The sequence below is a fragment of the Phalangium opilio genome, unplaced genomic scaffold (assembly GCF_054372755.1).
Source record: "Phalangium opilio isolate 3A_F unplaced genomic scaffold, DU_Popi_V2 ptg000011l_1, whole genome shotgun sequence".
Taxonomy (NCBI): domain Eukaryota; kingdom Metazoa; phylum Arthropoda; class Arachnida; order Opiliones; family Phalangiidae; genus Phalangium; species Phalangium opilio.
This window is the reverse complement of record NW_028324147.1, coordinates 9,618,403-9,636,695: the sequence shown is the minus strand read 5'-3', so window position 1 is coordinate 9,636,695 and position 18,293 is coordinate 9,618,403. Positions and strand designations below refer to the sequence as shown.

Genomic DNA, 18,293 nt, shown 5'->3' with positions numbered 1-18,293 from the left:
CCAAAACTTTACGGATTTCCAAAGAAAAAACAGTACCTATGGCCCATGGGGGGATCGAATCCACGATCTTCGCGTTATTAGCACGACGCTCTAGCCAACTGAGCTAATGGGCCACACTCTTAACACGCTTTCCAAGATATCAAATATATTTAAATGAAGCCAAAACAATACGGATTTCCAAAGAATAAACAGTACCTATGGCCCAAGGGGGGATCTAACCCACGACCTTCAAGTTATTAGCACGACGCTCTAACCAACTGAGCTAATGGGCCACACAGTTCATACGCTTTCCAAGATATCAAATATATTAAAATCAAGCCAAAACTTTACGGATTTCCACAGAAAAAACAGTACCTATGGCCTATAGGGGGGATCGAATCCACGACCTTCGCGTTATTAGCACGACGCTCTAGCCAACTGAGCTAATGGGCCACACACTTAACATGCTTTCCAAGATATCAAATATATTAAAATGAAGCCAAAACTTTACGAATTTCCAAAGAAAAAACAGTACCTATGGCCCATGGGGGGATCGAACCCACGACCTTCGCGTTATTAGCACGACGCTCTAACCAACTGAGCTAATGGGCAACACAGTTCATACGCTTTCCAAGATATCAAATATATTAAAATGAAGCCAAAACTTTACGGATTTCCAAAGAAAAAACAGTACCTATGGCCCATGGGGGGATCGAATCCACGACCTTCGCGTTATTAGCACGACGCTCTAACCAACTTAGCTAATGGGCCACTCAGTTCATACGCTTTCCAAGATATCAAATATATTAAAATGAAGCCAAAACTTTACGGATTTCCAAAGAAAAAACAGTACCTATGGCCCATGGGGGGATCGAACCCACGACCTTCGCGTTATTAGCACGACGCTCTCACCAACTGAGCTAATGGGCCACACAGTTCATACGCTTTCCAAGATATCAACTATATTAAAATGAAGCAAAAACTTTACGGATTTCCAAAGGAAAAACAGTACCTATGGCCCATGGGGGGATCGAACCCACGACCTTCGCGTTATTCGCACGACGCTCTAACCAACTTAGCTAATGGGCCACTCAGTTCATACGCTTTCCAAGATATCAAATATATTAAAATGAAGCCAAAACTTTACGGATTTCCAAAGAAAAAACAGTACCTATGGCCTATGGGGGGGATCGAATCCACGACCTTCGCATTATTAGCACGACGCTCTAGCCAATTGAGCTAATGGGCCACACTCTTAACACGCTTTCCAAGATATCAAATATATTAAAATGAAGCCAAAACTTTACGGATTTCCAAAGAAAAAACAGTACCTATGGCCCATGGGGGGATTGAACCCACCACCTTCGCGTTAGTAGCACGACGCTCTAACCAACTTAGCTAATGGGCCACTCAGTTCATACGCTTTCCAAGATATCAAATATATTAAAATGAAGCCAAAACTTTACGGATTTCCAAAGAAAAAACAGTACCTATGGCCTATAGGGGGGATCGAATCCACGACCTTCGCATTATTAGCACGACGCTCTAGCCAACTGAGCTAATGGGCCACACTCTTAACACGCTTTCCAAGATATCAAATATATTAAAATGAAGCCAAAACTTTACGGATTTCCAAAGAAAAAACAGTACCTATGGCCCATGGGGGGATCGAACCCACGACCTTCGCGTTATTCGCACGACGCTCTAACCAACTTAGCTAATGGGCCACTCAGTTCATACGCTTTCCAAGATATCAAATATATTAAAATGAAGCCAAAACTTTACGGATTTCCAAAGAAAAAACAGTACCTATGGCCCATGGGGGGATTGAACCCACGACCTTCGCGTTATTAGCACGACGCTCTAACCAACTGAGCTAATGGGCCACTCACTTAACATGCTTTCCAAGATATCAAATATATTAAAATGAAGCCAAACCTTTACGGATTTCCAAAGAAAAAACAGTACCTATGGTCCATGGGGGGATTGAACCCACCACCTTCGCGTTAGTAGCACGACGCTCTAACCAACTGAGCTAATGGGCCACACACTTAACATGCTTTCCAAGATATCAAATATATTAAAATGAAGCCAAAACTTTACGGATTTCCAAAGAAAAAACAGTACCTATGGCCCATGGGGGGATCGAACCCACGACCTTCGCGTTATTAGCACGACGCTCTAACCAACTGAGCTAATGGGCCACACACTTAACATGCTTCCCAAGATATCATATATATTAAAATGAAGCCAAAACTTTACGGATTTCCAAAGAAAAAACAGTACCTATGGCCCATGGGGGGATCGAATCCACGATCTTCGCGTTATTAGCACGACGCTCTAGCCAACTGAGCTAATGGGCCACACTCTTAACACGCTTTCCAAGATATCAAATATATTTAAATGAAGCCAAAACAATACGGATTTCCAAAGAATAAACAGTACCTATGGCCCAAGGGGGGATCTAACCCACGACCTTCAAGTTATTAGCACGACGCTCTAACCAACTGAGCTAATGGGCCACACAGTTCATACGCTTTCCAAGATATCAAATATATTAAAATCAAGCCAAAACTTTACGGATTTCCACAGAAAAAACAGTACCTATGGCCTATAGGGGGGATCGAATCCACGACCTTCGCGTTATTAGCACGACGCTCTAGCCAACTGAGCTAATGGGCCACACACTTAACATGCTTTCCAAGATATCAAATATATTAAAATGAAGCCAAAACTTTACGAATTTCCAAAGAAAAAACAGTACCTATGGCCCATGGGGGGATCGAACCCACGACCTTCGCGTTATTAGCACGACGCTCTAACCAACTGAGCTAATGGGCAACACAGTTCATACGCTTTCCAAGATATCAAATATATTAAAATGAAGCCAAAACTTTACGGATTTCCAAAGAAAAAACAGTACCTATGGCCCATGGGGGGATCGAATCCACGACCTTCGCGTTATTAGCACGACGCTCTAGCCAACTGAGCTAATGGGCCACACACTTAACATGCTTTCCAAGATATCAAATATATTAAAATGAAGCCAAAACTTTACGGATTTCCAAAGAAAAAACAATACCTATAGCCCATGGGGGGATCGAACCCACGACCTTCGCGTTATTAGCACGACGCTCTAACCAACTGAGCTTACGGGCCACACACTTAAAATGCTTTCCAAGATATCAAATATATTAAAATGAAGCCAAAACTTTACGGATTTCCAAAGAAAAAGCAGTACATATGGCCCATGGGGGGATCGAACCCACGACCTTCGCGTTATTAGCACGACGCTCTAACCAACTGAACTAATGGGCCACACACTTAACATGCTTTCCAAGATATCAAATATATTAAAATGAACCCAAAACTTTACGGATTTCCAAAGAAAAAACAGTACCTATGGCCCATGGGGGGATTGAACCCACCACCTTCGCGTTATTAGCACGACGCTCTAACCAACTGAGCTAATGGGCCACACACTTAACATGCTTTCCAAGATATCAAATATATTAAAATGAAGCCAAAACTTTACGGATTTCCAAAGAAAAAACAGTACCTATGGTCCATGGGGGGATCGAACCCACGACCTTCGCGTTATTAGCACGGCGCTCTAACCAACTGAGCTAATGGGCCACACACTTAACATGCTTTCCAAGATATCAAATATATTAAAATGAAGCCAAAACTTTACGGATTTCCAAAGAAAAATCAGTACCTATAGCCCATGGGGGGATCGAACCCACGACCTTCGCGTTATTAGCACGACGCTCTAACCAACTGAGCTAATGGGCCACACAGTTCATACGCTTTCCAAGATATCAAATATATTAAAATGAAGCCAAACTTTATGGATTTCCAAAGGAAAAACAGTACATATGGCCCATGGGGGGATCGAACCCACGACCTTCGCGTTATTAGCACGACGCTCTAACCAACTGAGCTAATGGGCCACACAGCTCATACGCTTTCCAAGATATCAAATATATTAAAATGAAGCCAAAACTTTACGGATTTCCAAAGAAAAAACAGTACCTATGGCCCATGGGGGGATCGAACCCACGACCTTCGCGTTATTAGCACGACGCTCTAACCAACTGAGCTAATGGGCCATACACTTGATACGCTTTCCAAGATATCAAATATATTAAAATGAAGCCAAAACTTTACGGATTTCCAAAGAAAAAACAGTACCTATGGCCCATGGGGGGATCGAACCCACGACCTTCGCGTTATTAGCACGACGCTCTTACTAACTGAGCTAATGGCCCACACACTTAACATGCTTCCCAAGATATCATATATATTAAAATGAAGCCAAAACTTTACGGATTTCGAAAGAAAAAACAGTACCTATGGCCCATGGGGGGATCGAATCCACGATCTTCGCGTTATTAGCACGACGCTCTAGCCAACTGAGCTAATGGGCCACACTCTTAACACGCTTTCCAAGATATCAAATATATTTAAATGAAGCCAAAACAATACGGATTTCCAAAGAATAAACAGTACCTATGGCCCAAGGGGGGATCTAACCCACGACCATCAAGTTATTAGCACGACGCTCTAACCAACTGAGCTAATGGGCCACACACTTAACATGCTTTCCAAGATATCAAATATATTAAAATGAAGCCAAAACTTTACGGATTTCCAAAGAAAAAACAATACCTATAGCCCATGGGGGGATCGAACCCACGACCTTCGCGTTATTAGCACGGCGCTCTAACCAACTGAGCTAATGGGCCACACACTTAACATGCTTTCCAAGATATCAAATATATTAAAATGAAGCCAAAACTTTACGGATTTCCAAAGAAAAATCAGTACCTATAGCCCATGGGGGGATCGAACCCACGACCTTCGCGTTATTAGCACGACGCTCTAACCAACTGAGCTAATGGGCCACACAGTTCGTACGCTTTCCAAGATATCAAATATATTAAAATGAAGCCAAACTTTATGGATTTCCAAAGGAAAAACAGTACATATGGCCCATGGGGGGATCGAACCCACGACCTTCGCGTTATTAGCACGACGCTCTAACCAACTGAGCTAATGGGCCACACAGCTCATACGCTTTCCAAGATATCAAATATATTAAAATGAAGCCAAAACTTTACGGATTTCCAAAGAAAAAACAGTACCTATGGCCCATGGGGGGATCGAACCCACGACCTTCGCGTTATTAGCACGACGCTCTTACTAACTGAGCTAATGGCCCACACACTTAACATGCTTCCCAAGATATCATATATATTAAAATGAAGCCAAAACTTTACGGATTTCGAAAGAAAAAACAGTACCTATGGCCCATGGGGGGATCGAATCCACGATCTTCGCGTTATTAGCACGACGCTCTAGCCAACTGAGCTAATGGGCCACACTCTTAACACGCTTTCCAAGATATCAAATATATTTAAATGAAGCCAAAACAATACGGATTTCCAAAGAATAAACAGTACCTATGGCCCAAGGGGGGATCGAACCCACGACCTTCGCGTTATTAGCACGACGCTCTAACCAACTGAGCTAATGGGCCATACACTTCATACGCTTTCCAAGATATCAAATATATTAAAATGAAGCCAAAACTTTACGGATTTCCAAAGAAAAAACAGTACCTATGGCCCATGGGGGGATCGAACCCACGACCTTCGCGTTATTAGCACGACGCTCTTACTAACTGAGCTAATGGCCCACACACTTAACATGCTTCCCAAGATATCATATATATTAAAATGAAGCCAAAACTTTACGGATTTCGAAAGAAAAAACAATACCTATGGCTCATGGGGGGATCGAATCCACGATCTTCGCGTTATTAGCACGACGCTCTAGCCAACTGAGCTAATGGGCCACACTCTTAACACGCTTTCCAAGATATCAAATATATTTTAATGAAGCCAAAACAATACGGATTTCCAAAGAATAAACAGTACCTATGGCCCAAGGGGGGATCTAACCCACGACCATCAAGTTATTAGCACGACGCTCTAACCAACTGAGCTAATGGGCCACACACTTAACATGCTTTCCAAGATATCAAATATATTAAAATGAAGCCAAAACTTTACGGATTTCCAAAGAAAAAACAATACCTATAGCCCATGGGGGGATCGAACCCACGACCTTCGCGTTATTAGCACGACGCTCCAACCAACTGAGCTAATGGGCCACACAGTTCATACGCTTTCCAAGATATCAAATATATTAAAATGAAGCCAAACTTTACGGATTTCCAAAGGAAAAACAGTACCTATGGTCCACGGGGGGATCGAACCCACGACCTTCGCGTTATTAGCACGACGCTCTAACCAACTGAGCTAATGGGCCACACAGCTCATACGCTTTCCAAGATATCAAATATATTAAAATGAAGCCAAAACTTTACGGATTTCCAAAGAAAAAACAGTACCTATGGCCCATGGGGGGATTGAACCCACGACCTTCGCGTTATTAGCACGACGCTCTAACCAACTGAGCTAATGAGCCACACACTTAACATGCTTTCCAAGATATCAAATATATTAAAATGAAGCCAAAACTTTACGGATTTCCAAAGAAAAATCAGTACCTATAGCCCATGGGGGGATCGAACCCACGACCTTCGCGTTATTAGCACGACGCTCTAACTAACTGAGCTAATGGGCCACACACTTAACATGCTTCCCAAGATATCATATATATTAAAATGAAGCCAAAACTTTACGGATTTCGAAAGAAAAAACAGTACCTATGGCCCATGGGGGGATCGAATCCACGATCTTCGCGTTATTAGCACGACGCTCTAGCCAACTGAGCTAATGGGCCACACTCTTAACACGCTTTCCAAGATATCAAATATATTTAAATGAGGCCAAAACAATACGGATTTCCAAAGAATAAACAGTACCTATGGCCCAAGGGGGGATCTAACCCTCGACCATCAAGTTATTAGCACGACGCTCTAACCAACTGAGCTAATGGGCCACACACTTAACATGCTTTCCAAGATATCAAATATATTAAAATGAAGCCAAAACTTTACGGATTTCCAAAGAAAAAACAATACCTATAGCCCATGGGGGATCGAACCCACGACCTTCGCGTTATTAGCACGACGCTCTAACCAACTGAGCTAATGGGCCACACAGTTCATACGCTTTCCAAGATATCAAATATATTAAAATGAAGCCAAACTTTACGGATTTTTAAAGGAAAAACAGTACCTATGGTCCATGGGGGGATCGAACCCACGACCTTCGCGTTATTAGCACGACGCTCTAACCAACTGAGCTAATGGGCCACACAGCTCATACGCTTTCCAAGATATCAAATATATTAAAATGAAGCCAAAACTTTACGGATTTCCAAAGAAAAAACAGTACCTATGGCCCATGGGGGGATTGAACCCACGACCTTCGCGTTATTAGAACGACGCTCTAGCCAACTGAGCTAATGGGCCACACTCTTAACACGCTTTACAAGATATCGAAAATATTAAAATGAAGCCAAAACTTTACGGATTTCCAAAGAAAAAACAGTACCTATGGCCCATGGGGGGATTGAACCCACGACCTTCGCGTTTTTAGCACGACGCTCTAACCAACTGAGCTAATGGGCCACACACTTAACATGCTTTCCAAGATATCAAATATATTAAAATGAAGCCAAAACTTTACGAATTTCCAAAGAAAAAACAGTACCTATGGCCCATGGGGGGATCGAACCCACGACCTTCGCGTTATTAGCACGACGCTCTAACCAACTGAGCTAATGGGCAACACAGTTCATACGCTTTCCAAGATATCAAATATATTAAAATGAAGCCAAAACTTTACGGATTTCCAAAGAAAAAACAATACCTATAGCCCATGGGGGGATCGAACCCACGACCTTCGCGTTATTAGCACGACGCTCCAACCAACTGAGCTAATGGGCCACACAGTTCATACGCTTTCCAAGATATCAAATATATTAAAATGAAGCCAAACTTTACGGATTTCCAAAGGAAAAACAGTACCTATGGTCCACGGGGGGATCGAACCCACGACCTTCGCGTTATTAGCACGACGCTCTAACCAACTGAGCTAATGGGCCACACAGCTCATACGCTTTCCAAGATATCAAATATATTAAAATGAAGCCAAAACTTTACGGATTTCCAAAGAAAAAACAGTACCTATGGCCCATGGGGGGATTGAACCCACGACCTTCGCGTTATTAGCACGACGCTCTAACCAACTGAGCTAATGAGCCACACACTTAAAATGCTTTCCAAGATATCAAATATATTAAAATGAAGCCAAAACTTTACGGATTTCCAAAGAAAAATCAGTACCTATAGCCCATGGGGGGATCGAACCCACGACCTTCGCGTTATTAGCACGACGCTCTAACTAACTGAGCTAATGGGCCACACACTTAACATGCTTCCCAAGATATCATATATATTAAAATGAAGCCAAAACTTTACGGATTTCGAAAGAAAAAACAGTACCTATGGCCCATGGGGGGATCGAATCCACGATCTTCGCGTTATTAGCACGACGCTCTAGCCAACTGAGCTAATGGGCCACACTCTTAACACGCTTTCCAAGATATCAAATATATTTAAATGAGGCCAAAACAATACGGATTTCCAAAGAATAAACAGTACCTATGGCCCAAGGGGGGATCTAACCCTCGACCATCAAGTTATTAGCACGACGCTCTAACCAACTGAGCTAATGGGCCACACACTTAACATGCTTTCCAAGATATCAAATATATTAAAATGAAGCCAAAACTTTACGGATTTCCAAAGAAAAAACAATACCTATAGCCCATGGGGGATCGAACCCACGACCTTCGCGTTATTAGCACGACGCTCTAACCAACTGAGCTAATGGGCCACACAGTTCATACGCTTTCCAAGATATCAAATATATTAAAATGAAGCCAAACTTTACGGATTTTTAAAGGAAAAACAGTACCTATGGTCCATGGGGGGATCGAACCCACGACCTTCGCGTTATTAGCACGACGCTCTAACCAACTGAGCTAATGGGCCACACAGCTCATACGCTTTCCAAGATATCAAATATATTAAAATGAAGCCAAAACTTTACGGATTTCCAAAGAAAAAACAGTACCTATGGCCCATGGGGGGATTGAACCCACGACCTTCGCGTTATTAGAACGACGCTCTAGCCAACTGAGCTAATGGGCCACACTCTTAACACGCTTTACAAGATATCGAAAATATTAAAATGAAGCCAAAACTTTACGGATTTCCAAAGAAAAAACAGTACCTATGGCCCATGGGGGGATTGAACCCACGACCTTCGCGTTTTTAGCACGACGCTCTAACCAACTGAGCTAATGGGCCACACACTTAACATGCTTTCCAAGATATCAAATATATTAAAATGAAGCCAAAACTTTACGAATTTCCAAAGAAAAAACAGTACCTATGGCCCATGGGGGGATCGAACCCACGACCTTCGCGTTATTAGCACGACGCTCTAACCAACTGAGCTAATGGGCAACACAGTTCATACGCTTTCCAAGATATCAAATATATTAAAATGAAGCCAAAACTTTACGGATTTCCAAAGAAAAAACAGTACCTATGGCCCATGGGGGGATCGAATCCACGACCTTCGCGTTATTAGCACGACGCTCTAGCCAACTGAGCTAATGGGCCACACTCTTAACACGCTTTACAAGATATCGAAAATATTAAAATGAAGCCAAAACTTTACGGATTTCCAAAGAAAAAACAGTACCTATGGCCAATGGGGGGATTGAACCCACGACCTTCGCGTTTTTAGCACGACGCTCTAACCAACTGAGCTTACGGGCCACACACTTAACATGCTTTCCAAGATATGAAATATATTAAAATGAAGCCAAAACTTTACGGATTTCCAAAGAAAAAACAGTACATATGGCCCATGGGGGGATCGAACCCACGACCTTCGCGTTATTAGCACGACGCTCTAACCAACTGAGCTAATGGGCCACACACTTAACATGCTTTCCAAGATATCAAATATATTAAAATGAAGCCAAAACTTTACGGATTTCCAAAGAAAAAACAGTACCTATGGGCCATGGGGGGATTGAACCCACCACCTTCGCGTTATTAGCACGACGCTCTAACCAACTGAGCTAATGGGCCACACACTAAACATGCTTTCCAAGATATCAAATATATTAAAATGAAGCCAAAACTTTACGGATTTCCAAAGAAAAAACAGTACCTATGGCCCATGGGGGGATCGAACCCACGACCTTCGCGTTATTAGCACGGCGCTCTAACCAACTGAGCTAATGGGCCACACACTTAACATGCTTTCCAAGATATCAAATATATTAAAATGAAGCCAAAACTTTACGGATTTCCAAAGAAAATCAGTACCTATAGCCCATGGGGGGATCGAACCCACGACCTTCGCGTTATTAGCAAGACGCTCTAACCAACTGAGCTAATGGGCCACACAGTTCATACGCTTTCCAAGATATCAAATATATTAAAATGAAGCCAAACTTTACGGATTTCCAAAGGAAAAACAGTACCTATGGCCCATGGGGGGATCGAACCCACGACCTTCGCGTTATTAGCACGACGCTCTAACCAACTGAGCTAATGGGCCACACAGCTCATACGCTTTCCAAGATATCAAATATATTAAAATGAAGCCAAAACTTTACGGATTTCCAAAGAAAAAACAGTACCTATGGCCCATGGGGGGATCGAACCCACGACCTTCGCGTTATTAGCACGGCGCTCTAACCAACTGAGCTAATGGGCCACACACTTAACATGCTTTCCAAGATATCAAATATATTAAAATGAAGCCAAAACTTTACGGATTTCCAAAGAAAATCAGTACCTATAGCCCATGGGGGGATCAAACCCACGACCTTCGCGTTATTAGCAAGACGCTCTAACCAACTGAGCTAATGGGCCACACAGTTCATACGCTTTCCAAGATATCAAATATATTAAAATGAAGCCAAACTTTACGGATTTCCAAAGGAAAAACAGTACCTATGGCCCATGGGGGGATCGAACCCACGACCTTCGCGTTATTAGCACGACGCTCTAACCAACTGAGCTAATGGGCCACACAGCTCATACGCTTTCCAAGATATCAAATATATTAAAATGAAGCCAAAACTTTACGGATTTCCAAAGAAAAAACAGTACCTATGGCCCATGTGGGGATCGAACCCACGACCTTCGCGTTATTAGCACGACGCTCTAACCAACTGAGCTAATGGGCCATACACTTCATAAGCTTTCCAAGATATCAAATATATTAAAATGAAGCCAAAACTTTACGGATTTCCAAAGAAAAAACAGTACCGATGGCCCATGGAGGGATCGAACCCACGACCTTCGCGTTATTAGCACGACGCTCTAACTAACTGAGCTAATGGGCCACACACTTAACATGCTTCCCAAGATATCATATATATTAAAATGAAGCCAAAACTTTACGGATTTCGAAAGAAAAAACAGTACCTATGGCCCATGGGGGGATCGAATCCACGATCTTCGCGTTATTAGCACGACGCTCTAGCCAACTGAGCTAATGGGCCAAACTCTTAACACGCTTTCCAAGATATCAAATATATTTAAATGAAGCCAAAACAATACGGATTTCCAAAGAATAAACAGTACCTATGGCCCAAGGGGGGATCTAACCCACGACCATCAAGTTATTAGCACGACGCTCTAACCAACTGAGCTAATGGGCCACACACTTAACATGCTTTCCAAGATATCAAATATATTAAAATGAAGCCAAAACTTTACGGATTTCCAAAGAAAAAACAATACCTATAGCCCATGGGGGGATCGAACCCACGACCTTCGCGTTATTAGCACGACGCTCTAACCAACTGAGCTAATGGGCCACACAGTTCATACGCTTTCCAAGATATTAAATATATTAAAATGAAGCCAAACTTTACGGATTTCCAAAGGAAAAACAGTACCTATGGCCCATGGGGGGATCGAACCCACGACCTTCGCGTTATTAGCACGACGCTCTAACCAACTGAGCTAATGGGCCACACAGCTCATACGCTTTCCAAGATATCAAATATATTAAAATGAAGCCAAAACTTTACGGATTTCCAAATAAAAAACAGCACCTATGGCCCATGGGGGGATCGAACCCACGACCTTCGCGTTATTAGCACGACGCTCTAACCAACTGAGCTAATGGGCCATACAGTTCATACGCTTTCCAAGATATCAAATATATTAAAATGAAGCCAAAACTTTACGGATTTCCAAAGAAAAAACAGTACCTATGGCCCATGGGGGGATCGAACCCACGACCTCTGCGTTATTAGCACGACGCTCTAACCAACTGAGCTAATGGGCCACACACTTAACATGCTTCCCAAGATATCATATATATTAAAATGAAGCCAAAACTTTACGGATTTCCAAAGAAAAAACAGTACCTATGGCCCATGGGGGGATCGAATCCACGATCTTCGCGTTATTAGCACGACGCTCTAGCCAACTGAGCTAATGGGCCACACTCTTAACACGCTTTCCAAGATATCAAATATATTTAAATGAAGCCAAAACAATACGGATTTCCAAAGAATAAACAGTACCTATGGCCCAAGGGGGGATCTAACCCACGACCTTCAAGTTATTAGCACGACGCTCTAACCAACTGAGCTAATGGGCCACACTCTTCACACGCTTTCCAAGATATCGAAAATATTAAAATGAAGCCAAAACTTTACGGATTTCCAAAGAAAAAACAGTACCTATGGCCCATGGGGGGATTGAACCCACGACCTTCGCGTTATTAGCACGACGCTCTAACCAACTGAGCTAATGGACCACACAGTTCATACGCTTTCCAAGATATCAAATATATTAAAATGAAGCCAAAACTTTACGGATTTCCAAAGAAAAAACAGTACCTATGGCCCATGGGGGGATTGAACCCACGACCTTCGCGTTATTAGCACGACGCTCTAACCAACTGAGCTAATGGGCCACACACTTAACATGCTTTCCAAGATATCAAATATATTAAAATGAAGCCAAAACTTTACGAATTTCCAAAGAAAAAACAGTACCTATGGCCCATGGGGGGATCGAACCCACGACCTTCGCGTTATTAGCACGACGCTCTAACCAACTGAGCTAATGGGCAACACAGTTCATACGCTTTCCAAGATATCAAATATATTAAAATGAAGCCAAAACTTTACGGATTTCCAAAGAAAAAACAGTACCTATGGCCCATGGGGGGATCGAATCCACGACCTTCGCGTTATTAGCACGACGCTCTAGCCAACTGAGCTAATGGGCCACACTCTTAACACGCTTTACAAGATATCGAAAATATTAAAATGAAGCCAAAACTTTACGGATTTCCAAAGAAAAAACAGTACCTATGGCCCATGGGGGGATTGAACCCACGACCTTCGCGTTTTTAGCACGACGCTCTAACCAACTGAGCTTACGGGCCACACACTTAACATGCTTTCCAAGATATCAAATATATTAAAATGAAGCCAAAACTTTACGGATTTCCAAAGAAAAAACAGTACATATGGCCCATGGGGGGATCGAACCCACGACCTTCGCGTTATTAGCACGACGCTCTAACCAACTGAGCTAATGGGCCACACACTTAACATGCTTTCCAAGATATCAAATATATTAAAATGAAGCCAAAACTTTACGGATTTCCAAAGAAAAAACAGTACCTATGGCCCATGGGGGGATTGAACCCACCACCTTCGCGTTATTAGCACGACGCTCTAACCAACTGAGCTAATGGGCCACACACTTAAAATGCTTTCCAAGATATCAAATATATTAAAATGAAGCCAAAACTTTACGGATTTCCAAAGAAAAAACAGTACCTATGGCCCATGGGGGGATCGAGCCCACGACCTTCGCGTTATTAGCAGGGCGCTCTAACTAACTGAGCTAATGGGCCACACACTTAACACGCTTTCCAAGATATCAAATATATTAAAATGAAGCCAAAACTTTACGGATTTCCAAAGAAAATCAGTACCTATAGCCCATGGGGGGATCGAACCCACGACCTTCGCGTTATTAGCAAGACGCTCTAACCAGCTGAGCTAATGGGCCACACAGTTCATACGCTTTCCAAGATATCAAATATATTAAAATGAAGCCAAACTTTACGGATTTCCAAAGGAAAAACAGTACCTATGGCCCATGGGGGGATCGAACCCACGACCTTCGCGTTATTAGCACGACGCTCTAGCCAACTGAGCTAATGGGCCACACTCTTAACACGCTTTCCAAGATATCAAATATATTTAAATGAAGCCAAAACAATACGGATTTCCAAAGAATAAACAGTACCTATGGCCCAAGGGGGGATCGAACCCACGACCTTCGCGTTATTAGCACGACGCTCTAGCCAACTGAGTTAATGGACCACACTCTTAACACGCTTTCCAAGATATCAAATATATTAAAATGAAGCCAAAACTTTACGGATTTCCAAAGAAAAAACAGTACCTATGGCCCATGGGGGGATCGAATCCACGACCTTCGCGTTATTAGCACGACGCTCTAGCCAACTGAGCTAATGGGCCACACAGTTCATACGCTTTCCAAGATATCAAATATATTAAAATGAAGCCAAACTTTACGGATTTCCAAAGGAAAAACAGTACCTATGGCCCATGGGGGGATCGAACCCACGACCTTCGCGTTATTAGCACGACGCTCTAACCAACTGAGCTAATGGGCCACACAGCTCATACGCTTTCCAAGATATCAAATATATTAAAATGAAGCCAAAACTTTACGGATTTCCAAATAAAAAACTGCACCTATGGCCCATGGGGGGATCGAACCCACGACCTTCGCGTTATTAGCACGACGCTCTAACCAACTGAGCTAATGGGCCATACAGTTCATACGCTTTCCAAGATATCAAATATATTAAAATGAAGCCAAAACTTTACGGATTTCCAAAGAAAAAACAGTACCTATGGCCCATGGGGGGATCGAACCCACGACCTCTGCGTTATTAGCACGACGCTCTAACCAACTGAGCTAATGGGCCACACACTTAACATGCTTCCCAAGATATCATATATATTAAAATGAAGCCAAAACTTTACGGATTTCCAAAGAAAAAACAGTACCTATGGCCCATGGGGGGATCGAATCCACGATCTTCGCGTTATTAGCACGACGCTCTAGCCAACTGAGCTAATGGGCCACACTCTTAACACGCTTTCCAAGATATCAAATATATTTAAATGAAGCCAAAACAATACGGATTTCCAAAGAATAAACAGTACCTATGGCCCAAGGGGGGATCTAACCCACGACCTTCAAGTTATTAGCACGACGCTCTAACCAACTGAGCTAATGGGCCACACTCTTCACACGCTTTCCAAGATATCGAAAATATTAAAATGAAGCCAAAACTTTACGGATTTCCAAAGAAAAAACAGTACCTATGGCCCATGGGGGGATTGAACCCACGACCTTCGCGTTATTAGCACGACGCTCTAACCAACTGAGCTAATGGACCACACAGTTCATACGCTTTCCAAGATATCAAATATATTAAAATGAAGCCAAAACTTTACGAATTTCCAAAGAAAAAACAGTACCTATGGCCCATGGGGGGATCGAACCCACGACCTTCGCGTTATTAGCACGACGCTCTAACCAACTGAGCTAATGGGCAACACAGTTCATACGCTTTCCAAGATATCAAATATATTAAAATGAAGCCAAAACTTTACGGATTTCCAAAGAAAAAACAGTACCTATGGCCCATGGGGGGATCGAATCCACGACCTTCGCGTTATTAGCACGACGCTCTAGCCAACTGAGCTAATGGGCCACACTCTTAACACGCTTTACAAGATATCGAAAATATTAAAATGAAGCCAAAACTTTACGGATTTCCAAAGAAAAAACAGTACCTATGGCCCATGGGGGGATTGAACCCACGACCTTCGCGTTTTTAGCACGACGCTCTAACCAACTGAGCTTACGGGCCACACACTTAACATGCTTTCCAAGATATCAAATATATTAAAATGAAGCCAAAACTTTACGGATTTCCAAAGAAAAAACAGTACATATGGCCCATGGGGGGATCGAACCCACGACCTTCGCGTTATTAGCACGACGCTCTAACCAACTGAGCTAATGGGCCACACACTTAACATGCTTTCCAAGATATCAAATATATTAAAATGAAGCCAAAACTTTACGGATTTCCAAAGAAAAAACAGTACCTATGGCCCATGGGGGGATTGAACCCACCACCTTCGCGTTATTAGCACGACGCTCTAACCAACTGAGCTAATGGGCCACACACTTAAAATGCTTTCCAAGATATCAAATATATTAAAATGAAGCCAAAACTTTACGGATTTCCAAAGAAAAAACAGTACCTATGGCCCATGGGGGGATCGAGCCCACGACCTTCGCGTTATTAGCAGGGCGCTCTAACTAACTGAGCTAATGGGCCACACACTTAACACGCTTTCCAAGATATCAAATATATTAAAATGAAGCCAAAACTTTACGGATTTCCAAAGAAAATCAGTACCTATAGCCCATGGGGGGATCGAACCCACGACCTTCGCGTTATTAGCAAGACGCTCTAACCAACTGAGCTAATGGGCCATACAGTTCATACTCTTTCCAAGATATCAAATATATTAAAATGAAGCCAAAACTTTACGGATTTCCAAAGAAAAAACAGTACCTATGGCCCATGGGGGGATCGAACCCACGACCTCTGCGTTATTAGCACGACGCTCTAACCAACTGAGCTAATGGGCCACACACTTAACATGCTTCCCAAGATATCATATATATTAAAATGAAGCCAAAACTTTACGGATTTCCAAAGAAAAAACAGTACCTATGGCCCATGGGGGGATCGAATCCACGATCTTCGCGTTATTAGCACGACGCTCTAGCCAACTGAGCTAATGGGCCACACTCTTAACACGCTTTCCAAGATATCAAATATATTTAAATGAAGCCAAAACAATACGGATTTCCAAAGAATAAACAGTACCTATGGCCCAAGGGGGGATCTAACCCACGACCTTCAAGTTATTAGCACGACGCTCTAACCAACTGAGCTAATGGGCCACACTCTTCACACGCTTTCCAAGATATCGAAAATATTAAAATGAAGCCAAAACTTTACGGATTTCCAAAGAAAAAACAGTACCTATGGCCCATGGGGGGATTGAACCCACGACCTTCGCGTTATTAGCACGACGCTCTAACCAACTGAGCTAATGGACCACACAGTTCATACGCTTTCCAAGATATCAAATATATTAAAATGAAGCCAAAACTTTACTGATTTCCAAAGAAAAAACAGTACCTATGGCCCATGGGGGGATTGAACCCACGACCTTCGCGTTATTAGCACGACGCTCTAACCAACTGAGCTAATGGGCCACACACTTAACATGCTTTCCAAGATATCAAATATATTAAAATGAAGCCAAAACTTTACGAATTTCCAAAGAAAAAACAGTACCTATGGCCCATGGGGGGATCGAACCCACGACCTTCGCGTTATTAGCACGACGCTCTAACCAACTGAGCTAATGGGCAACACAGTTCATACGCTTTCCAAGATATCAAATATATTAAAATGAAGCCAAAACTTTACGGATTTCCAAAGAAAAAACAGTACCTATGGCCCATGGGGGGATCGAATCCACGACCTTCGCATTATTAGCACGACGCTCTAGCCAACTGAGCTTATGGGCCACACTCTTAACACGCTTTCCAAGATATCGAAAATATTAAAATGAAGCCAAAACTTTACGGATTTCCAAAGAAAAAACAGTACCTATGGCCCATGGGGGGATCGAATCCACGACCTTCGCGTTATTAGCACGACGCTCTAGCCAACTGAGCTAATGGGCCACACTCTTAACACGCTTTACAAGATATCGAAAATATTAAAATGAAGCCAAAACTTTACGGATTTCCAAAGAAAAAACAGTACCTATGGCCCATGGGGGGATTGAACCCACGACCTTCGCGTTTTTAGCACGACGCTCTAGCCAACTGAGCTAATGGGCCACACTCTTAACACGCTTTACAAGATATCGAAAATATTAAAATGAAGCCAAAACTTTACGGATTTCCAAAGAAAAAACAGTACCTATGGCCCATGGGGGGATTGAACCCACGACCTTCGCGTTTTTAGCACGACGCTCTAACCAACTGAGCTTACGGGCCACACACTTAACATGCTTTCCAAGATATCAAATATATTAAAATGAAGCCAAAACTTTACGGATTTCCA

At 42.6% G+C, this 18,293-nt stretch overlaps 109 non-coding genes across 109 annotated transcripts; all 109 read right to left on the bottom strand.

Moving 5' to 3' along the window:
- Positions 1–39: 39 nt before the first annotated feature.
- Positions 40–113, bottom strand: TRNAI-AAU (transfer RNA isoleucine (anticodon AAU)). Its single transcript has one exon. It is a non-coding gene; the product is annotated as a tRNA-Ile (tRNA).
- An 85-nt stretch (positions 114–198) lies between these two features.
- Positions 199–272, bottom strand: TRNAI-AAU (transfer RNA isoleucine (anticodon AAU)). The gene has a single exon. It is a non-coding gene; the product is annotated as a tRNA-Ile (tRNA).
- Positions 273–357: 85 nt separating this feature from the next.
- Positions 358–432, bottom strand: TRNAI-AAU (transfer RNA isoleucine (anticodon AAU)). The gene has a single exon. It is a non-coding gene; the product is annotated as a tRNA-Ile (tRNA).
- An 85-nt stretch (positions 433–517) lies between these two features.
- On the bottom strand, positions 518–591 carry TRNAI-AAU (transfer RNA isoleucine (anticodon AAU)). The gene has a single exon. It is a non-coding gene; the product is annotated as a tRNA-Ile (tRNA).
- An 85-nt stretch (positions 592–676) lies between these two features.
- On the bottom strand, positions 677–750 carry TRNAI-AAU (transfer RNA isoleucine (anticodon AAU)). Its single transcript has one exon. It is a non-coding gene; the product is annotated as a tRNA-Ile (tRNA).
- Positions 751–835: 85 nt separating this feature from the next.
- On the bottom strand, positions 836–909 carry TRNAI-AAU (transfer RNA isoleucine (anticodon AAU)). Its single transcript has one exon. It is a non-coding gene; the product is annotated as a tRNA-Ile (tRNA).
- An 85-nt stretch (positions 910–994) lies between these two features.
- On the bottom strand, positions 995–1,068 carry TRNAI-AAU (transfer RNA isoleucine (anticodon AAU)). The gene has a single exon. It is a non-coding gene; the product is annotated as a tRNA-Ile (tRNA).
- Positions 1,069–1,313: 245 nt separating this feature from the next.
- Positions 1,314–1,387, bottom strand: TRNAS-ACU (transfer RNA serine (anticodon ACU)). Its single transcript has one exon. It is a non-coding gene; the product is annotated as a tRNA-Ser (tRNA).
- Positions 1,388–1,632: 245 nt separating this feature from the next.
- Positions 1,633–1,706, bottom strand: TRNAI-AAU (transfer RNA isoleucine (anticodon AAU)). Its single transcript has one exon. It is a non-coding gene; the product is annotated as a tRNA-Ile (tRNA).
- An 85-nt stretch (positions 1,707–1,791) lies between these two features.
- Positions 1,792–1,865, bottom strand: TRNAI-AAU (transfer RNA isoleucine (anticodon AAU)). Its single transcript has one exon. It is a non-coding gene; the product is annotated as a tRNA-Ile (tRNA).
- Positions 1,866–1,950: 85 nt separating this feature from the next.
- On the bottom strand, positions 1,951–2,024 carry TRNAS-ACU (transfer RNA serine (anticodon ACU)). The gene has a single exon. It is a non-coding gene; the product is annotated as a tRNA-Ser (tRNA).
- Positions 2,025–2,109: 85 nt separating this feature from the next.
- Positions 2,110–2,183, bottom strand: TRNAI-AAU (transfer RNA isoleucine (anticodon AAU)). Its single transcript has one exon. It is a non-coding gene; the product is annotated as a tRNA-Ile (tRNA).
- Positions 2,184–2,268: 85 nt separating this feature from the next.
- TRNAI-AAU (transfer RNA isoleucine (anticodon AAU)) lies at positions 2,269–2,342 on the bottom strand. Its single transcript has one exon. It is a non-coding gene; the product is annotated as a tRNA-Ile (tRNA).
- Positions 2,343–2,427: 85 nt separating this feature from the next.
- Positions 2,428–2,501, bottom strand: TRNAI-AAU (transfer RNA isoleucine (anticodon AAU)). The gene has a single exon. It is a non-coding gene; the product is annotated as a tRNA-Ile (tRNA).
- Positions 2,502–2,586: 85 nt separating this feature from the next.
- On the bottom strand, positions 2,587–2,661 carry TRNAI-AAU (transfer RNA isoleucine (anticodon AAU)). Its single transcript has one exon. It is a non-coding gene; the product is annotated as a tRNA-Ile (tRNA).
- Positions 2,662–2,746: 85 nt separating this feature from the next.
- On the bottom strand, positions 2,747–2,820 carry TRNAI-AAU (transfer RNA isoleucine (anticodon AAU)). Its single transcript has one exon. It is a non-coding gene; the product is annotated as a tRNA-Ile (tRNA).
- An 85-nt stretch (positions 2,821–2,905) lies between these two features.
- On the bottom strand, positions 2,906–2,979 carry TRNAI-AAU (transfer RNA isoleucine (anticodon AAU)). Its single transcript has one exon. It is a non-coding gene; the product is annotated as a tRNA-Ile (tRNA).
- Positions 2,980–3,064: 85 nt separating this feature from the next.
- On the bottom strand, positions 3,065–3,138 carry TRNAI-AAU (transfer RNA isoleucine (anticodon AAU)). The gene has a single exon. It is a non-coding gene; the product is annotated as a tRNA-Ile (tRNA).
- Positions 3,139–3,223: 85 nt separating this feature from the next.
- Positions 3,224–3,297, bottom strand: TRNAI-AAU (transfer RNA isoleucine (anticodon AAU)). The gene has a single exon. It is a non-coding gene; the product is annotated as a tRNA-Ile (tRNA).
- An 85-nt stretch (positions 3,298–3,382) lies between these two features.
- TRNAI-AAU (transfer RNA isoleucine (anticodon AAU)) lies at positions 3,383–3,456 on the bottom strand. Its single transcript has one exon. It is a non-coding gene; the product is annotated as a tRNA-Ile (tRNA).
- Positions 3,457–3,541: 85 nt separating this feature from the next.
- Positions 3,542–3,615, bottom strand: TRNAI-AAU (transfer RNA isoleucine (anticodon AAU)). The gene has a single exon. It is a non-coding gene; the product is annotated as a tRNA-Ile (tRNA).
- An 85-nt stretch (positions 3,616–3,700) lies between these two features.
- On the bottom strand, positions 3,701–3,774 carry TRNAI-AAU (transfer RNA isoleucine (anticodon AAU)). Its single transcript has one exon. It is a non-coding gene; the product is annotated as a tRNA-Ile (tRNA).
- An 84-nt stretch (positions 3,775–3,858) lies between these two features.
- On the bottom strand, positions 3,859–3,932 carry TRNAI-AAU (transfer RNA isoleucine (anticodon AAU)). The gene has a single exon. It is a non-coding gene; the product is annotated as a tRNA-Ile (tRNA).
- An 85-nt stretch (positions 3,933–4,017) lies between these two features.
- Positions 4,018–4,091, bottom strand: TRNAI-AAU (transfer RNA isoleucine (anticodon AAU)). Its single transcript has one exon. It is a non-coding gene; the product is annotated as a tRNA-Ile (tRNA).
- Positions 4,092–4,176: 85 nt separating this feature from the next.
- On the bottom strand, positions 4,177–4,250 carry TRNAI-AAU (transfer RNA isoleucine (anticodon AAU)). Its single transcript has one exon. It is a non-coding gene; the product is annotated as a tRNA-Ile (tRNA).
- An 85-nt stretch (positions 4,251–4,335) lies between these two features.
- On the bottom strand, positions 4,336–4,409 carry TRNAI-AAU (transfer RNA isoleucine (anticodon AAU)). Its single transcript has one exon. It is a non-coding gene; the product is annotated as a tRNA-Ile (tRNA).
- Positions 4,410–4,494: 85 nt separating this feature from the next.
- On the bottom strand, positions 4,495–4,568 carry TRNAI-AAU (transfer RNA isoleucine (anticodon AAU)). The gene has a single exon. It is a non-coding gene; the product is annotated as a tRNA-Ile (tRNA).
- Positions 4,569–4,653: 85 nt separating this feature from the next.
- On the bottom strand, positions 4,654–4,727 carry TRNAI-AAU (transfer RNA isoleucine (anticodon AAU)). The gene has a single exon. It is a non-coding gene; the product is annotated as a tRNA-Ile (tRNA).
- An 85-nt stretch (positions 4,728–4,812) lies between these two features.
- Positions 4,813–4,886, bottom strand: TRNAI-AAU (transfer RNA isoleucine (anticodon AAU)). The gene has a single exon. It is a non-coding gene; the product is annotated as a tRNA-Ile (tRNA).
- Positions 4,887–4,970: 84 nt separating this feature from the next.
- TRNAI-AAU (transfer RNA isoleucine (anticodon AAU)) lies at positions 4,971–5,044 on the bottom strand. The gene has a single exon. It is a non-coding gene; the product is annotated as a tRNA-Ile (tRNA).
- Positions 5,045–5,129: 85 nt separating this feature from the next.
- TRNAI-AAU (transfer RNA isoleucine (anticodon AAU)) lies at positions 5,130–5,203 on the bottom strand. Its single transcript has one exon. It is a non-coding gene; the product is annotated as a tRNA-Ile (tRNA).
- An 85-nt stretch (positions 5,204–5,288) lies between these two features.
- On the bottom strand, positions 5,289–5,362 carry TRNAI-AAU (transfer RNA isoleucine (anticodon AAU)). The gene has a single exon. It is a non-coding gene; the product is annotated as a tRNA-Ile (tRNA).
- An 85-nt stretch (positions 5,363–5,447) lies between these two features.
- TRNAI-AAU (transfer RNA isoleucine (anticodon AAU)) lies at positions 5,448–5,521 on the bottom strand. The gene has a single exon. It is a non-coding gene; the product is annotated as a tRNA-Ile (tRNA).
- Positions 5,522–5,606: 85 nt separating this feature from the next.
- On the bottom strand, positions 5,607–5,680 carry TRNAI-AAU (transfer RNA isoleucine (anticodon AAU)). The gene has a single exon. It is a non-coding gene; the product is annotated as a tRNA-Ile (tRNA).
- An 85-nt stretch (positions 5,681–5,765) lies between these two features.
- On the bottom strand, positions 5,766–5,839 carry TRNAI-AAU (transfer RNA isoleucine (anticodon AAU)). Its single transcript has one exon. It is a non-coding gene; the product is annotated as a tRNA-Ile (tRNA).
- An 85-nt stretch (positions 5,840–5,924) lies between these two features.
- On the bottom strand, positions 5,925–5,998 carry TRNAI-AAU (transfer RNA isoleucine (anticodon AAU)). The gene has a single exon. It is a non-coding gene; the product is annotated as a tRNA-Ile (tRNA).
- Positions 5,999–6,083: 85 nt separating this feature from the next.
- Positions 6,084–6,157, bottom strand: TRNAI-AAU (transfer RNA isoleucine (anticodon AAU)). Its single transcript has one exon. It is a non-coding gene; the product is annotated as a tRNA-Ile (tRNA).
- Positions 6,158–6,241: 84 nt separating this feature from the next.
- TRNAI-AAU (transfer RNA isoleucine (anticodon AAU)) lies at positions 6,242–6,315 on the bottom strand. The gene has a single exon. It is a non-coding gene; the product is annotated as a tRNA-Ile (tRNA).
- Positions 6,316–6,400: 85 nt separating this feature from the next.
- TRNAI-AAU (transfer RNA isoleucine (anticodon AAU)) lies at positions 6,401–6,474 on the bottom strand. Its single transcript has one exon. It is a non-coding gene; the product is annotated as a tRNA-Ile (tRNA).
- An 85-nt stretch (positions 6,475–6,559) lies between these two features.
- TRNAI-AAU (transfer RNA isoleucine (anticodon AAU)) lies at positions 6,560–6,633 on the bottom strand. Its single transcript has one exon. It is a non-coding gene; the product is annotated as a tRNA-Ile (tRNA).
- An 85-nt stretch (positions 6,634–6,718) lies between these two features.
- TRNAI-AAU (transfer RNA isoleucine (anticodon AAU)) lies at positions 6,719–6,792 on the bottom strand. The gene has a single exon. It is a non-coding gene; the product is annotated as a tRNA-Ile (tRNA).
- A 244-nt stretch (positions 6,793–7,036) lies between these two features.
- On the bottom strand, positions 7,037–7,109 carry TRNAI-AAU (transfer RNA isoleucine (anticodon AAU)). Its single transcript has one exon. It is a non-coding gene; the product is annotated as a tRNA-Ile (tRNA).
- Positions 7,110–7,193: 84 nt separating this feature from the next.
- TRNAI-AAU (transfer RNA isoleucine (anticodon AAU)) lies at positions 7,194–7,267 on the bottom strand. The gene has a single exon. It is a non-coding gene; the product is annotated as a tRNA-Ile (tRNA).
- An 85-nt stretch (positions 7,268–7,352) lies between these two features.
- On the bottom strand, positions 7,353–7,426 carry TRNAI-AAU (transfer RNA isoleucine (anticodon AAU)). The gene has a single exon. It is a non-coding gene; the product is annotated as a tRNA-Ile (tRNA).
- Positions 7,427–7,511: 85 nt separating this feature from the next.
- On the bottom strand, positions 7,512–7,585 carry TRNAF-AAA (transfer RNA phenylalanine (anticodon AAA)). The gene has a single exon. It is a non-coding gene; the product is annotated as a tRNA-Phe (tRNA).
- An 85-nt stretch (positions 7,586–7,670) lies between these two features.
- Positions 7,671–7,744, bottom strand: TRNAI-AAU (transfer RNA isoleucine (anticodon AAU)). The gene has a single exon. It is a non-coding gene; the product is annotated as a tRNA-Ile (tRNA).
- An 85-nt stretch (positions 7,745–7,829) lies between these two features.
- On the bottom strand, positions 7,830–7,903 carry TRNAI-AAU (transfer RNA isoleucine (anticodon AAU)). Its single transcript has one exon. It is a non-coding gene; the product is annotated as a tRNA-Ile (tRNA).
- Positions 7,904–7,987: 84 nt separating this feature from the next.
- TRNAI-AAU (transfer RNA isoleucine (anticodon AAU)) lies at positions 7,988–8,061 on the bottom strand. The gene has a single exon. It is a non-coding gene; the product is annotated as a tRNA-Ile (tRNA).
- Positions 8,062–8,146: 85 nt separating this feature from the next.
- Positions 8,147–8,220, bottom strand: TRNAI-AAU (transfer RNA isoleucine (anticodon AAU)). The gene has a single exon. It is a non-coding gene; the product is annotated as a tRNA-Ile (tRNA).
- Positions 8,221–8,305: 85 nt separating this feature from the next.
- TRNAI-AAU (transfer RNA isoleucine (anticodon AAU)) lies at positions 8,306–8,379 on the bottom strand. Its single transcript has one exon. It is a non-coding gene; the product is annotated as a tRNA-Ile (tRNA).
- Positions 8,380–8,464: 85 nt separating this feature from the next.
- Positions 8,465–8,538, bottom strand: TRNAI-AAU (transfer RNA isoleucine (anticodon AAU)). The gene has a single exon. It is a non-coding gene; the product is annotated as a tRNA-Ile (tRNA).
- Positions 8,539–8,782: 244 nt separating this feature from the next.
- On the bottom strand, positions 8,783–8,855 carry TRNAI-AAU (transfer RNA isoleucine (anticodon AAU)). Its single transcript has one exon. It is a non-coding gene; the product is annotated as a tRNA-Ile (tRNA).
- Positions 8,856–8,939: 84 nt separating this feature from the next.
- Positions 8,940–9,013, bottom strand: TRNAI-AAU (transfer RNA isoleucine (anticodon AAU)). The gene has a single exon. It is a non-coding gene; the product is annotated as a tRNA-Ile (tRNA).
- Positions 9,014–9,098: 85 nt separating this feature from the next.
- TRNAI-AAU (transfer RNA isoleucine (anticodon AAU)) lies at positions 9,099–9,172 on the bottom strand. Its single transcript has one exon. It is a non-coding gene; the product is annotated as a tRNA-Ile (tRNA).
- An 85-nt stretch (positions 9,173–9,257) lies between these two features.
- Positions 9,258–9,331, bottom strand: TRNAF-AAA (transfer RNA phenylalanine (anticodon AAA)). Its single transcript has one exon. It is a non-coding gene; the product is annotated as a tRNA-Phe (tRNA).
- An 85-nt stretch (positions 9,332–9,416) lies between these two features.
- On the bottom strand, positions 9,417–9,490 carry TRNAI-AAU (transfer RNA isoleucine (anticodon AAU)). The gene has a single exon. It is a non-coding gene; the product is annotated as a tRNA-Ile (tRNA).
- Positions 9,491–9,575: 85 nt separating this feature from the next.
- TRNAI-AAU (transfer RNA isoleucine (anticodon AAU)) lies at positions 9,576–9,649 on the bottom strand. The gene has a single exon. It is a non-coding gene; the product is annotated as a tRNA-Ile (tRNA).
- Positions 9,650–9,734: 85 nt separating this feature from the next.
- TRNAF-AAA (transfer RNA phenylalanine (anticodon AAA)) lies at positions 9,735–9,808 on the bottom strand. The gene has a single exon. It is a non-coding gene; the product is annotated as a tRNA-Phe (tRNA).
- Positions 9,809–9,893: 85 nt separating this feature from the next.
- TRNAI-AAU (transfer RNA isoleucine (anticodon AAU)) lies at positions 9,894–9,967 on the bottom strand. Its single transcript has one exon. It is a non-coding gene; the product is annotated as a tRNA-Ile (tRNA).
- Positions 9,968–10,052: 85 nt separating this feature from the next.
- On the bottom strand, positions 10,053–10,126 carry TRNAI-AAU (transfer RNA isoleucine (anticodon AAU)). Its single transcript has one exon. It is a non-coding gene; the product is annotated as a tRNA-Ile (tRNA).
- An 85-nt stretch (positions 10,127–10,211) lies between these two features.
- On the bottom strand, positions 10,212–10,285 carry TRNAI-AAU (transfer RNA isoleucine (anticodon AAU)). Its single transcript has one exon. It is a non-coding gene; the product is annotated as a tRNA-Ile (tRNA).
- Positions 10,286–10,369: 84 nt separating this feature from the next.
- TRNAI-AAU (transfer RNA isoleucine (anticodon AAU)) lies at positions 10,370–10,443 on the bottom strand. Its single transcript has one exon. It is a non-coding gene; the product is annotated as a tRNA-Ile (tRNA).
- An 84-nt stretch (positions 10,444–10,527) lies between these two features.
- On the bottom strand, positions 10,528–10,601 carry TRNAI-AAU (transfer RNA isoleucine (anticodon AAU)). The gene has a single exon. It is a non-coding gene; the product is annotated as a tRNA-Ile (tRNA).
- Positions 10,602–10,686: 85 nt separating this feature from the next.
- TRNAI-AAU (transfer RNA isoleucine (anticodon AAU)) lies at positions 10,687–10,760 on the bottom strand. The gene has a single exon. It is a non-coding gene; the product is annotated as a tRNA-Ile (tRNA).
- Positions 10,761–10,844: 84 nt separating this feature from the next.
- Positions 10,845–10,918, bottom strand: TRNAI-AAU (transfer RNA isoleucine (anticodon AAU)). The gene has a single exon. It is a non-coding gene; the product is annotated as a tRNA-Ile (tRNA).
- Positions 10,919–11,002: 84 nt separating this feature from the next.
- TRNAI-AAU (transfer RNA isoleucine (anticodon AAU)) lies at positions 11,003–11,076 on the bottom strand. Its single transcript has one exon. It is a non-coding gene; the product is annotated as a tRNA-Ile (tRNA).
- An 85-nt stretch (positions 11,077–11,161) lies between these two features.
- Positions 11,162–11,235, bottom strand: TRNAI-AAU (transfer RNA isoleucine (anticodon AAU)). Its single transcript has one exon. It is a non-coding gene; the product is annotated as a tRNA-Ile (tRNA).
- Positions 11,236–11,320: 85 nt separating this feature from the next.
- Positions 11,321–11,394, bottom strand: TRNAI-AAU (transfer RNA isoleucine (anticodon AAU)). Its single transcript has one exon. It is a non-coding gene; the product is annotated as a tRNA-Ile (tRNA).
- Positions 11,395–11,479: 85 nt separating this feature from the next.
- On the bottom strand, positions 11,480–11,553 carry TRNAI-AAU (transfer RNA isoleucine (anticodon AAU)). Its single transcript has one exon. It is a non-coding gene; the product is annotated as a tRNA-Ile (tRNA).
- An 85-nt stretch (positions 11,554–11,638) lies between these two features.
- On the bottom strand, positions 11,639–11,712 carry TRNAI-AAU (transfer RNA isoleucine (anticodon AAU)). Its single transcript has one exon. It is a non-coding gene; the product is annotated as a tRNA-Ile (tRNA).
- Positions 11,713–11,797: 85 nt separating this feature from the next.
- On the bottom strand, positions 11,798–11,871 carry TRNAI-AAU (transfer RNA isoleucine (anticodon AAU)). Its single transcript has one exon. It is a non-coding gene; the product is annotated as a tRNA-Ile (tRNA).
- Positions 11,872–11,955: 84 nt separating this feature from the next.
- TRNAI-AAU (transfer RNA isoleucine (anticodon AAU)) lies at positions 11,956–12,029 on the bottom strand. Its single transcript has one exon. It is a non-coding gene; the product is annotated as a tRNA-Ile (tRNA).
- An 85-nt stretch (positions 12,030–12,114) lies between these two features.
- On the bottom strand, positions 12,115–12,188 carry TRNAI-AAU (transfer RNA isoleucine (anticodon AAU)). The gene has a single exon. It is a non-coding gene; the product is annotated as a tRNA-Ile (tRNA).
- Positions 12,189–12,273: 85 nt separating this feature from the next.
- On the bottom strand, positions 12,274–12,347 carry TRNAI-AAU (transfer RNA isoleucine (anticodon AAU)). The gene has a single exon. It is a non-coding gene; the product is annotated as a tRNA-Ile (tRNA).
- Positions 12,348–12,432: 85 nt separating this feature from the next.
- Positions 12,433–12,506, bottom strand: TRNAI-AAU (transfer RNA isoleucine (anticodon AAU)). Its single transcript has one exon. It is a non-coding gene; the product is annotated as a tRNA-Ile (tRNA).
- An 85-nt stretch (positions 12,507–12,591) lies between these two features.
- TRNAI-AAU (transfer RNA isoleucine (anticodon AAU)) lies at positions 12,592–12,665 on the bottom strand. Its single transcript has one exon. It is a non-coding gene; the product is annotated as a tRNA-Ile (tRNA).
- Positions 12,666–12,750: 85 nt separating this feature from the next.
- TRNAI-AAU (transfer RNA isoleucine (anticodon AAU)) lies at positions 12,751–12,824 on the bottom strand. Its single transcript has one exon. It is a non-coding gene; the product is annotated as a tRNA-Ile (tRNA).
- An 85-nt stretch (positions 12,825–12,909) lies between these two features.
- TRNAI-AAU (transfer RNA isoleucine (anticodon AAU)) lies at positions 12,910–12,983 on the bottom strand. Its single transcript has one exon. It is a non-coding gene; the product is annotated as a tRNA-Ile (tRNA).
- Positions 12,984–13,068: 85 nt separating this feature from the next.
- On the bottom strand, positions 13,069–13,142 carry TRNAI-AAU (transfer RNA isoleucine (anticodon AAU)). Its single transcript has one exon. It is a non-coding gene; the product is annotated as a tRNA-Ile (tRNA).
- An 85-nt stretch (positions 13,143–13,227) lies between these two features.
- On the bottom strand, positions 13,228–13,301 carry TRNAI-AAU (transfer RNA isoleucine (anticodon AAU)). Its single transcript has one exon. It is a non-coding gene; the product is annotated as a tRNA-Ile (tRNA).
- Positions 13,302–13,386: 85 nt separating this feature from the next.
- Positions 13,387–13,460, bottom strand: TRNAF-AAA (transfer RNA phenylalanine (anticodon AAA)). Its single transcript has one exon. It is a non-coding gene; the product is annotated as a tRNA-Phe (tRNA).
- An 85-nt stretch (positions 13,461–13,545) lies between these two features.
- TRNAI-AAU (transfer RNA isoleucine (anticodon AAU)) lies at positions 13,546–13,619 on the bottom strand. The gene has a single exon. It is a non-coding gene; the product is annotated as a tRNA-Ile (tRNA).
- An 85-nt stretch (positions 13,620–13,704) lies between these two features.
- Positions 13,705–13,778, bottom strand: TRNAI-AAU (transfer RNA isoleucine (anticodon AAU)). The gene has a single exon. It is a non-coding gene; the product is annotated as a tRNA-Ile (tRNA).
- A 243-nt stretch (positions 13,779–14,021) lies between these two features.
- Positions 14,022–14,095, bottom strand: TRNAI-AAU (transfer RNA isoleucine (anticodon AAU)). The gene has a single exon. It is a non-coding gene; the product is annotated as a tRNA-Ile (tRNA).
- Positions 14,096–14,179: 84 nt separating this feature from the next.
- On the bottom strand, positions 14,180–14,253 carry TRNAI-AAU (transfer RNA isoleucine (anticodon AAU)). The gene has a single exon. It is a non-coding gene; the product is annotated as a tRNA-Ile (tRNA).
- An 85-nt stretch (positions 14,254–14,338) lies between these two features.
- TRNAI-AAU (transfer RNA isoleucine (anticodon AAU)) lies at positions 14,339–14,412 on the bottom strand. Its single transcript has one exon. It is a non-coding gene; the product is annotated as a tRNA-Ile (tRNA).
- Positions 14,413–14,497: 85 nt separating this feature from the next.
- TRNAI-AAU (transfer RNA isoleucine (anticodon AAU)) lies at positions 14,498–14,571 on the bottom strand. Its single transcript has one exon. It is a non-coding gene; the product is annotated as a tRNA-Ile (tRNA).
- An 84-nt stretch (positions 14,572–14,655) lies between these two features.
- Positions 14,656–14,729, bottom strand: TRNAI-AAU (transfer RNA isoleucine (anticodon AAU)). Its single transcript has one exon. It is a non-coding gene; the product is annotated as a tRNA-Ile (tRNA).
- Positions 14,730–14,814: 85 nt separating this feature from the next.
- On the bottom strand, positions 14,815–14,888 carry TRNAI-AAU (transfer RNA isoleucine (anticodon AAU)). The gene has a single exon. It is a non-coding gene; the product is annotated as a tRNA-Ile (tRNA).
- Positions 14,889–14,973: 85 nt separating this feature from the next.
- On the bottom strand, positions 14,974–15,047 carry TRNAI-AAU (transfer RNA isoleucine (anticodon AAU)). Its single transcript has one exon. It is a non-coding gene; the product is annotated as a tRNA-Ile (tRNA).
- Positions 15,048–15,132: 85 nt separating this feature from the next.
- TRNAI-AAU (transfer RNA isoleucine (anticodon AAU)) lies at positions 15,133–15,206 on the bottom strand. The gene has a single exon. It is a non-coding gene; the product is annotated as a tRNA-Ile (tRNA).
- An 85-nt stretch (positions 15,207–15,291) lies between these two features.
- Positions 15,292–15,365, bottom strand: TRNAI-AAU (transfer RNA isoleucine (anticodon AAU)). The gene has a single exon. It is a non-coding gene; the product is annotated as a tRNA-Ile (tRNA).
- Positions 15,366–15,450: 85 nt separating this feature from the next.
- Positions 15,451–15,524, bottom strand: TRNAI-AAU (transfer RNA isoleucine (anticodon AAU)). The gene has a single exon. It is a non-coding gene; the product is annotated as a tRNA-Ile (tRNA).
- Positions 15,525–15,609: 85 nt separating this feature from the next.
- On the bottom strand, positions 15,610–15,683 carry TRNAI-AAU (transfer RNA isoleucine (anticodon AAU)). Its single transcript has one exon. It is a non-coding gene; the product is annotated as a tRNA-Ile (tRNA).
- An 85-nt stretch (positions 15,684–15,768) lies between these two features.
- TRNAI-AAU (transfer RNA isoleucine (anticodon AAU)) lies at positions 15,769–15,842 on the bottom strand. The gene has a single exon. It is a non-coding gene; the product is annotated as a tRNA-Ile (tRNA).
- An 85-nt stretch (positions 15,843–15,927) lies between these two features.
- TRNAF-AAA (transfer RNA phenylalanine (anticodon AAA)) lies at positions 15,928–16,001 on the bottom strand. Its single transcript has one exon. It is a non-coding gene; the product is annotated as a tRNA-Phe (tRNA).
- Positions 16,002–16,086: 85 nt separating this feature from the next.
- TRNAI-AAU (transfer RNA isoleucine (anticodon AAU)) lies at positions 16,087–16,160 on the bottom strand. Its single transcript has one exon. It is a non-coding gene; the product is annotated as a tRNA-Ile (tRNA).
- An 85-nt stretch (positions 16,161–16,245) lies between these two features.
- TRNAI-AAU (transfer RNA isoleucine (anticodon AAU)) lies at positions 16,246–16,319 on the bottom strand. The gene has a single exon. It is a non-coding gene; the product is annotated as a tRNA-Ile (tRNA).
- A 243-nt stretch (positions 16,320–16,562) lies between these two features.
- TRNAI-AAU (transfer RNA isoleucine (anticodon AAU)) lies at positions 16,563–16,636 on the bottom strand. Its single transcript has one exon. It is a non-coding gene; the product is annotated as a tRNA-Ile (tRNA).
- Positions 16,637–16,721: 85 nt separating this feature from the next.
- On the bottom strand, positions 16,722–16,795 carry TRNAI-AAU (transfer RNA isoleucine (anticodon AAU)). The gene has a single exon. It is a non-coding gene; the product is annotated as a tRNA-Ile (tRNA).
- An 85-nt stretch (positions 16,796–16,880) lies between these two features.
- TRNAI-AAU (transfer RNA isoleucine (anticodon AAU)) lies at positions 16,881–16,954 on the bottom strand. The gene has a single exon. It is a non-coding gene; the product is annotated as a tRNA-Ile (tRNA).
- Positions 16,955–17,039: 85 nt separating this feature from the next.
- On the bottom strand, positions 17,040–17,113 carry TRNAI-AAU (transfer RNA isoleucine (anticodon AAU)). The gene has a single exon. It is a non-coding gene; the product is annotated as a tRNA-Ile (tRNA).
- Positions 17,114–17,198: 85 nt separating this feature from the next.
- TRNAI-AAU (transfer RNA isoleucine (anticodon AAU)) lies at positions 17,199–17,272 on the bottom strand. The gene has a single exon. It is a non-coding gene; the product is annotated as a tRNA-Ile (tRNA).
- Positions 17,273–17,357: 85 nt separating this feature from the next.
- TRNAI-AAU (transfer RNA isoleucine (anticodon AAU)) lies at positions 17,358–17,431 on the bottom strand. Its single transcript has one exon. It is a non-coding gene; the product is annotated as a tRNA-Ile (tRNA).
- An 85-nt stretch (positions 17,432–17,516) lies between these two features.
- TRNAI-AAU (transfer RNA isoleucine (anticodon AAU)) lies at positions 17,517–17,590 on the bottom strand. The gene has a single exon. It is a non-coding gene; the product is annotated as a tRNA-Ile (tRNA).
- Positions 17,591–17,675: 85 nt separating this feature from the next.
- On the bottom strand, positions 17,676–17,749 carry TRNAI-AAU (transfer RNA isoleucine (anticodon AAU)). The gene has a single exon. It is a non-coding gene; the product is annotated as a tRNA-Ile (tRNA).
- An 85-nt stretch (positions 17,750–17,834) lies between these two features.
- Positions 17,835–17,908, bottom strand: TRNAI-AAU (transfer RNA isoleucine (anticodon AAU)). The gene has a single exon. It is a non-coding gene; the product is annotated as a tRNA-Ile (tRNA).
- An 85-nt stretch (positions 17,909–17,993) lies between these two features.
- On the bottom strand, positions 17,994–18,067 carry TRNAF-AAA (transfer RNA phenylalanine (anticodon AAA)). The gene has a single exon. It is a non-coding gene; the product is annotated as a tRNA-Phe (tRNA).
- Positions 18,068–18,152: 85 nt separating this feature from the next.
- On the bottom strand, positions 18,153–18,226 carry TRNAF-AAA (transfer RNA phenylalanine (anticodon AAA)). The gene has a single exon. It is a non-coding gene; the product is annotated as a tRNA-Phe (tRNA).
- Between the last annotated feature and the right edge of the window lie 67 nt (positions 18,227–18,293).